General features: G+C 42.9%; 1 long non-coding RNA gene across 1 annotated transcript; it reads left to right on the top strand.

The window, feature by feature from the left end:
• The first annotated feature begins 6,361 nt into the window (after nucleotides 1-6,361).
• On the top strand, nucleotides 6,362-8,661 carry LOC306929529. Its single transcript, XR_013790799.1, has 2 exons — nucleotides 6,362-6,454; nucleotides 7,048-8,661. It is a non-coding gene; the product is annotated as an uncharacterized lncRNA (long non-coding RNA).
• Nucleotides 8,662-10,271: the final 1,610 nt, after the last annotated feature.

Here is a 10,271-nt window from a genome sequence, read left to right as displayed (position 1 = left end):
GGAATAAGAACAATATGAACAAATAAGACTCATGGGCTGAGTTGTCGGTACCCGGATTTGAACCAACAACATTATGCTCCAAAGGCAAGAGCTCTACTGACTGAGCTAAAGCTGGGGAACAATAGACTGTAAGAGGGGGGGAAGAAGAAAAATGGATTGATTGATTGATTGATTTATGAACAGTTTGCAGAATTACAGTACATTTCAAGTACAACTCAATACAAAAACTGTTAACAGTGAGTGGACGACACCATAAAGCATTACACTTGTTTACAATAGGGCCCACCATTTTCAATTCATCAAAATATTTAGAGACGTACTACGAATATACACAACTATAGTCAAAAAGAAACAAAAAATCACACCCGTGTGAACTGAGTGGTGTAAGGTCTTATATAGACTGATCAGCTGTGGTCTGACGTAATGTCTGACGTAATGAAATCACACCCGTGTGAACTGGGTGACCATAGCAACCATGCTCATTTTTGAGTGGTGTAAACCACTCCTACAACTGGCTTTGTTAGTCTGTCTGTCTGTGCTCAAAAAATGAGCATGGTTGCTACGGTCACCCAGTTCACCCGGGTGTGATTTCATTACGTCAGACATTACGTCAGACCACAGCTGATCAGGCTATTTTTGGTACGAACAGACACGGGTACTTTTTTGAGTGGTGTAAACCACTCCTACAACTGGCTTTGTTAGTCTGTCTGTCTGTCTGTGCAGAAAAAATGAGCATGGTTGCTACGGTCACCCAGTTCACCGAGGTGTGATTTCATTACGTCAGACATTACGTCAGACCACAGCTGATCAGGCTATATAAGACCTTACACCACTCAGTTCACACGGGTGTGATTTCTTTTTGGTACGAACAGACACGGGTACAAAGCCAGTTGTTGGAGTGGTTTACACCACTCAAAAATGGAAAAGAAACATATACAGTGAGGGGAAACAGGGGTGGGTGGGGGAAAAATGGAGGGGGAAGAAGGGGGGAGAAGAAAAAGAGAAGGTGGTACAAGATATTATATAAGATATTATATAAGATAATATCTTGTCCGGACGAGATAATAATTATCTTGTCCGGACGAGATAATATCTTGTCCGGGCGAGATAATATCTTGTCTGGACGAGATAATATCTTGTACGGACGAGATAATATCTTGTCCGGACGAGATAATAATTATCTTGTCCGGACGAGATAATATCTTGTCTGGACGAGATAATATCTTGTACGGACAAGATAATATCTTGTCCGGACGAGATAATAATTATCTTGTCCGGATGAGATATCTTGTACGGACGAGATAATAATTATCTTGTCCAGATGAGATAATATGTGGGCAGGAAGTTGACCATCACATGACCCTCCATGGCATGAAGGCTCTGAAAGAAAGAAAGAAAGAAAGAAAGAAAGAAAGAAAGAAAGAAAGAGAGAAAGAAAGAAAGAAAGAAAGAAAGAAAGAAAGAAAGAAAGAAAGAAAGAAAGAAATAAAGAAAATACAAGAGTTTTAGTCAAATTAATTAGTCAATGGCATACAGGTGTGTTGAGCAGGTTGCTGCCTGCTAGTGTTAATCAGTTCCATTGACCGTATGCAGACCGCGGCCATCTTGCCAGCAAGTCTACCTACAGTAGTAGGTGCATTGACAGCCCTTTCATCCAAACAGAAAAGTCCTGTCTAATTGTATTAAAACAACGTCAAACTCACCAACATTGCAGCTGTACGAAAAGCTTGAATTATCCTCTTTCTATCTGCAAAGTGTTTGTTTCATAAAAAATCCACCGTAGACATGTTATGAGCTACTTCCTGCCAAGAAATTCCTTGCAGATGATTATTTATTTATTTTTTGTCAGAGTTTGGAAGTGCTCGTTATCAGTAAAGGAACCTCCTGCTGCCTCCTGCATTATGTGCAAATTCATGGTACGCATGGGCCGTTGAGTGATATTTAACGAGCGCTTCCAAACTCTGACACTTAAGAAAAAAAATCACCTACAGGGAATTTCTTGTCAGGAAGTAGCTCATAACAAGTCTACAGTGGATTTGTATTAATCAAACACTTTGCAGATAGAAAGAGGATAATTCAAGCTTTTCGTACAGCTGCAATGTTGGTGAGTTTTGAATGGGCTGTCTATTAGTGCAGGAACAAAAGCCCCAAAAGTTGACTATACCCCTCCCCGAGGTATAACAAAACGGGACATAGTTTTTTCATATCTTTAGGATGTCCCGTTCATGAAATGGATTGTCCCGAGATTTACTTTTACTGCAAAAGTCTTAAAATTGATCCATGAAGTGACTCACCACATAGGCAATAAAAAACGCCTATCTGAAAGAGAGAGTTCCAAGTAAATCCTCTGTCATTTTTTACCTGCTGTTTGTTTTTACATCATACTTGCACAAATTGTCTACAGGTAGTGTGCCTACATCCCAGAACAATCAGAATGCCAATATTTGGTTCTAATGTGAACCAGCAGCCTTTTATATAAGGCCTTAAATAGGCGGAAATAGCAAAAAGTTTACTTTTCTGACATTCACTTGTAATTTTGGTCCTACTATTTATCAACAAAATGTGACATTGTTTTTTCATATCTTTAAGATGTCCTCTTCATGAAATGGATGGTCAGAAGTTTTACTTTTACTGCAAAAGTCATTAAATCCATCCATGAAGTGATCCCCACTGAAAGAAACGCCTACCCCCCACCCCACACACACACACACACACACACACACACACACACACACACACACACACACACACACACACACACACACACACACACACACACACACACACACACACACACACACACACTTTATATATTTGTATGTTTACATGGAAATTAGAATGTATTATTTTACTGTCCAATGACACAGGCCAAGTTATTGTGGAACATCCTAGTTGGATATTTCTGATGTGAAATGGCACAAGGGACCCCCACAAAAAGTCCACCCCAAAATGGTGCCCTTTTCTGGGGGTTGGGCACCTTCCCCCTCAGTGCTCTCTGCCCCCAGGATGCCAATATTTGGTTCTATTGTGAATAAGCAACCGTTTATATAAGGCCTTATTGTGACCGCAGGTCGCGTTTACTATGAAATCGTACATTTTTGTCCGTCAGTCAGTGTAACACTCTAAAGCCCCAATATATAGCCTCATAACATCACATGGCATCGGAGATCCCTGATGTCATAGTAAATACAACCTGATGTCGCAATTAAGCCCATACAGTATATGGAGATCCCTGATGTATCAATATTGGCCAGCAACTCTACATCTGACCTCAAACCACGCCCGGCAGTCGGCGAAAACTAGAGTTCTCAACAGGCCTGAAAATGAAGGCCCAGCTCATGGGCCCTCATCAAACCCTTTACACTCAAGACACTGCCCCCGCTGCCACCCTTAGATCTATATGGAGCTGACCTGTTCTGACATCAGGCGCGGAAAGTTCTTATAACAGCAGTGGGTGCCCCCCCCGCCCCGCCCCCCAGTGCGGGAGCTCACAGTTTGCATTGCAAACACGCCCATTGTGTCAGTGGGTGCTTCAGCCCTCAAGCACCCCCGGACTCGACGCCGCTGTCTGACATTCCATATGTTGATCTGACCTCATCAAACCCTGTACACTCAAGACATGCTCCATATATGGCCAGTACAGAATTCATTCCATATGTTGATCTTACCCCCCATGCCAAAGCGCCAGCGCTCGCCCAGCAGTCACCCAGGTGGATGCGTGCACGTCACCTCGCCCTTTATGACGCGGTCGCTTCTCACCCTCAGGCGTCTTACTGGTTATAAGTGGATCTATCTATCTATCTATCTATCTATCTATCTATCTAACTATCTATCTATCTATCTATCTATCTATCTATCTATCTATCTATCTATCTATCTATCTATCTATCTATCTATCTATCTATCTATCTATCTATCTAACAGTTTTCTTTTCAAGAGTTACTTCTAAATGTTCTAATCCTGATCTAATACTGTAAAAGGCCTATACAAACTTAATAACAGGAAATATATTTTGATGCCATGTTTTTAGTTTACTCACATTCATGTGGAATCTAAGGATGTTTCTGTCTTGAGCCTATGCCTCAAAACAGCTGGAATGACAAAATATTGTTATATAAGGCAACATTGTTGTATGCTAGATGTATAGGTGTGAGTGAGGCCTAACGTCTTCTATGGTACTACTTATCAATCAGCAGCTTATTCTCAATGTCATCTTGAGCATTGTGGGGGGAACTGACTGACTGGGGCCAAATTGGTTTCCATAAGCTGCTGCTGTTGTTGATTATTCATTAATAATGGCACACACGGGGGCACGGTGGCACAGTTGGTAGTGCTGTCGCCTCACAGCTAGAAGGTCCTGGGTTCGATTCCCGCTCGGGGCGCTGTGGGTGCTGGCGGCGTGTTTCCTCCTCCGCATCATCAGTGCCCATACCCGAGGCGGGGTTGGCGAAAGGGGCTTTCTGTGTGGAGTTTGCATGTTCTCCCCGTGTCCCCTAGGGTAGGTACCCTCACAAAAAACATGCAGTAATCCTGGTCTCTAAACTGCCTCCCCCTGGCCAGCCGGGGTGCCTGATGGAGGGGAAAGGAACTGGTTGGAATAACGTGTTCCTTCCACGCGCTACGTCCAACCAGGGAAACTCCCACTGTCAGGTGTAAAGGAGCAACTTGGACACTCAGGCATGAAGGAAGCATGAGTTCAAGTCCGTTGCTCTCCCCATGTCCCCCATATATGGGGACTAGGTTGGCGGAGGGTGTGTAGAGCCCAGGATCACATTAGATAATTGACACAGGGGTGAAAAATGGGTTACAAAATCGTGGGATAAAAATTATTTAAAAAAAAAAAGAATGGCACACACAAAGCTGTGAATTCTACAGCATTAAACCATACTGCATTTAGGCTATATGGACCTATAGAATACAACATCAATAATGTGTCATTCTTGATGCTTTCAGGTGTAGCGATATTAGGTCCATCTGAGAATAATAGATTCTATATGAATATGAAGTGGCTGGGTAAAAACATATTGTCTCCACCAGGACGAAAGGCATGGCATCTCTATGTTTTTCACCCTGTCTGTCCGTCCGCGTGTGACCGTCATCTGTACAATAAAGAAACAGTTCTTTCAGATTTTTCATATTCCATCCTGACTGGCTAAGATTGACTTCCAGCCCACAATAACCTGTAATTGGTCTGGCGGAGACCTGTACTCTTGAGTGTAACACCTATGATTCTAACCCAGAGTGCCTATAAAACCCTAGCCTGGCTAATAAGCCAGACTCAAATTGCCAGAGGCAATTGTTTTTGACAACGGCTGATTCGTTCTGGCTTATTAGCCAGGCTAATAAAACCCTGCTCATGTACGGTAGACACTACTGTCTACAGACACCTGTAGACACTGGGGTCACTGTATGCACTTTTTTTGGTGCAAAAAGTTAATTGAAGAATTGCATGACTTTTGCATTCAAAGTAAATAGATTGATGGTTGATACTGCAGGTTCTATGCTTTTGGCTATTTCTGCCTCTAATAAGGCCTTATATTAAAGCCTGCTGATTCACTATAGAACCAAATATTGGCATTTAGGTTGCTTTAGGATGTACCTGACTAGACCATCTGTGCAAGCATGACATAAAACCAACCATGCAGCAGGTAGAAAATGACTAGGATCTCCCTCTTTCATGATTGAGGCGTTTTTTCATTATGTGGTGAGTCACTTCATGGATTAATTTCATGACTTTTGCAGTAAAGGTAAAACTTGGGACAATCGATTTCATGAAGGGGACATCCTAAAGATATGAAAAAACTATGTCCCATTTAGTTCTAACCCTGATAAAGAGTAGGACAAGTGAATGTTGCTCAGAAAAGTTAACTTTTTGCTATTTCCGCCTATTTAATACCTTATATAAAAGGCTGCTGATTCACAATAGAACCAGATATTGGCATTCTGATTGTGCTGGGATGTAGGCACACTACCTGTAGACCATCTGTGCAAGTATGATGTAAAAACAATCAGCAGGTAGAAAATGACAGAGGATTTACTTGGAACTCCCTCTTTTAGGATAGGCGTTTTTTTGCCTATGTGGTGAGTCACTTCATGGATTAATTTCATGACTTTTGCAGTAAAAGTAAATCTCGGGACAATCCATTTCATGAAGGGGACATCCTAAAGATATGAAAAAACGTTGTCCCGTTTTGTTATACCTCGGGGAGGGGTACCTCAAAAACTAAGCCTCTTTTAGAGGGTTTTTTCCTGCACTATATGGGAAGTTGTACCTAGTTAGCACCTTGCTGGCAAGATGGCCGCGGTCTGCATACAGTCAATTAGTCAGTTCTCAGTTAAAAAGCAGACAGACAGACAGACAGTGCATTTCGCTTCTCTCCAGTGGCAGTGGAGTTTGTATGAGCATAGCTGTTCCTGTGTTCCAGTTTGGTCTTTTGGAGACGTCTCTGGTACGGTACGTTGTGTTTATGGATGATCTTATTTCAGATGTGTGTATTTTGTGTGAAGGATGTACATTGCATTTTCTAGCATTTCTCTACTGTTTGCAACCTTTTGTATGTTTTGTATAATGAGGAACACGGTACCAACCAGCATAATACTTACCACACATAGACATCAAAGGGGGCTTCAGCCTCTGCCCTTTTACCCGTCTGTAAAACAACTGCCCTTTCCAGACAACAAATGCAGCATTTACTATGGTTAAAGATATGCAAATGCCAGTCCTTTCCTTGCCATGCCAGAAGGCAGCATTCAGGAGAATTGCTTCCCCCCCCCCCCCTCCCAACGCATCTCCACCAGCTGCTAAAGAGTGCTGGGTTGTGCCCCGAAAATAGCAGCTCTACAAGCTGACGACCTGTCGTGACGTGTTGTGAGCTTGTAGATCTGCTATTTTTGTCCGAAAGTGCCCTGGGATTTCAGCCCCTGCCTCTCTAACACTCTCTACACGTCCCTACTTTCATAGCATTTTCCTACATGCTCTCCTGTATGGATACATAATACCTACTTGAATGTGTTATTTATTGTATGCCTGTTCTGTGTCTCATACAGTTTTGAAGTAAAATGGCAGAGCAATTGGACCAGGAATGTTTCTGCTGTCCTGTTTGTCTGGATCAGCTGAAGGATCCAGTGACTCCTGGCTGTGGACACAACTTCTGCATGGGCTCGATTAAAGGCTGCTGGGATAATGAGGACAGTGAGAGAATTAGTGTAGAGAGTGCCAGCTACCACTGTCCACAGTGCAGAGAGTGGTTTAGCCCAAGGCCTGTTCTGAAGAGAAACAACATGTTGGTCAAACTTGTGGTGGAAAACAACTTGTTGGTGGAGAGAAACAACATGTTGGTCAAACTTGTGGTGGAAAACAACTTGTTGGTGGAGACAAACAACCTGTTGGTTGAATCGCTGAGAAAAACGACACTATCGCTGAGAAAAACAACACTATCGCTGAGAAAAGCAACACTATCGCTGAGAAAAGCAACACTATCGCTGAGAAAAGCAACACTATCTATCGCTGAGGAAAAACAACACTGTCGTTGCACTTGTGGAGAAAATCAACATGTTGGTGAAGAACACCAACCTGTTGGTTAGCCTTGTGGAGATCAAAAACAACACGATCGTTTAATTTAGGGAGACACTGAAGAAACAACAAGCTGTTCCTCCAGACCACCTCCATGCTGGACCTAGCCCCTTTTGGAACCCTCGGTTAAGCTTTTCTGATGTTTGTACATCGCTTAACACGTAGGGTCCCTGATCGGTTCGTAAGCACTCAATAGGACGCAGATGTACATACCCTCCGTTCACGCCGCTCTGTGCTCCGCTTGAGTGGTGGTGAGATGTTTCAAAGATGCATAAAGCGGCTATAGGAGACAACGGAAACGTGGGAGGAAACGCATTAAGCGCCGATGCCGTTAAGTATTTTGTTTGACGTTTTGGCACAAGGAAGTGAGGAAGAGGGAATTTCAGAGCAGCCAAAACGTCAAAGTAACTGCCGATGTCGTTAAAAATACTTAACGGCATCGGCGCTTAATGCGAGTTCGGCCACCGGTGGCCGAACGGTTTGCGGAGCGGTCTTGATACCGGAAGGTCGCCAGTTCGAATCCCCGGACCGGCACGTTAAAATTACCACCGCTGAAGTGCCCTTGAGCAAGGCATTGAACCCCAACCATGAAATGTTCTATGAGCAGGGTGTGGCTGTAAACAAGCATCTCGAGCTTAGTCCACTTACCCTGGGTAAACAAAGAACTTTGCATTGCTTTGCTTCCCACGTTTCCGTTGTCTCCTATAGCCGCATTATGCATCTTTGAAACATCTCACCGACACTCAAGCGGAGCGCAGAGCGGCGTGAACAGAGGATATGTACATCTGCGTCCTATTGAATGCTTATGAACCGATCAGGGACCCTACGTGTTAAGCGATGTACAAACATCAGAAAAGCTTAACCGAGGGTACCGAAAGGGGCTATGCTGGACCTGGAGATGTGGTCGTGATGTCTGCAGCAACTGCGAAATAGTTTGAAAACCACTGACATGGAAACAAACGTTTAGGATTTAGAAGCCATTGTTTCTTGTTTCTCTCTGTCCCTTCTTATAAAAAATAGTTGATTTGTTGTGTTATACTTTTTATGTTTAAGATAAATAAAGATCAAATGTATTGAACTTAATTGTATTGAAGCTTCTATAGAAATTATTGTAAGTAATTATGGACAGGAGGTGGGGGTGTTGCACATGTTACACCTCAAGTAACAATTGAAATCTGTTAATTCCATGAGATATGTGAAATATGTTCTTTCAGTTAAATTAAACAATTTTATTGCATCAGTAAAACACTTTAAACTTCAGAAAACATGTTTTCTCAACTCGCCCATCACAGATGTAAACTATATACTTATACTAAAGGTATGTGATCTGTGAAAAATGGCCCCTTTTCCCAGACTCATTATAATGAATGTTTAAAAGGTTAAAGTTTAAGAATTTGTTAAGTGTAGAATACAAGAAATAATAACTGCATAAAGCTGAAAATGTTGACGTTGGAACTAAATTTCTACCATGGAAGTAGTAGGATGGTCAAGGTAAACTTTATTGTCCACAAGGGAAATGTGTCTTGGGCTTTAATTCACCCCAGCTGCAGCCACACAACATTAATGACAAATACATAACGGAGGGAGACACATTACACACATGGTGTGGATAATCTAACCTCTCAGTCACTGTTTCAGAGCCTCGTTCAACATTTTAGTTGGCAGCGGTGGCCGAACGGTTTGCGGAGCGGTCTTGATACCGGAAGGTCGCCAGTTCGTATCCCCGGACCGGCACGTTAAAATTACCACCGCTGAAGTGCCCTTGAGCAAGGCTTTGATCCACTACCATGAAATGTTCTATGAGCAGGGCCTGGCTGTAAACAAGTATCTGATGCTTAGTCCAGTTACCCTGGGTAGATATAGTAACTTTGCTTTGCTTTGCTTACGCTGGTATAAGCTTGGCTCTGGTCCATAGCCTTCTACTGCTTCTACGATTCTGCCCAGAATCGTAGAAGCAGTAGAAGGCTATGGACAAGAGCTAGTATAAACTTAAACCTGATGTACTTGTACTTCCACTTTATAATGAATTGCATTTTTATAGCGCTTTTCCAAGTGCTCAAAGCGCTTTACAATGGTTCATTCATTCATACATTGGGAGGTGAAGCGGCAAACAGTCGACACCAGCGTCCTCACTTCCCACATTCACACACCAAAGGTGGCGAGCTCACACCGAGCAACTCATTGGAGGCAATGTAGGGTTCAGTGTCTTGCTCAAGGACACTTCGACATGTGGACAGGAGGAGCCGGGATTCGAGCCGCCGACCCAGGGATCATTGGATGACCTGCTCTACCTCCTGAGCCACAGCCGCTCACTTTGGTTCTTTGTATCTTCTCCCAGAGGGCAGAAGTACAAACTCTCCATTTCAAATGGGTAACATCACTGACAATTTGTTGAGCCTGTTTTAATGTAGCCTGCTCATAAATAGACTGCAGAGAGGGGAGTTGTCAACTTGTCTTACCCCGATGATCTTCCCTGCAGTCTGCACCAATCTGAACAATTTGGACCAGTTGCACTGAGAGATTACCGAACCAAACTGATGCCAAACCTGACCAGGCTTTCCAAGACCGCCCGATAGAACACTAACACACGCTACATATGTCTTAACTATGCACTCTTTAATTTCCCTTGAAATGTATAGGGTTTATTATTGGGGTTAATAGTTATAGTCTTTATAGTCAACACGTTATATCTTATTAT

Source organism: Electrona antarctica (assembly GCF_951216825.1).
Source record: "Electrona antarctica genome assembly, chromosome: 9".
Classification (NCBI taxonomy): Eukaryota; Metazoa; Chordata; class Actinopteri; order Myctophiformes; family Myctophidae; genus Electrona; species Electrona antarctica.
This window is presented reverse-complemented; position numbering and strand designations above follow the sequence as displayed.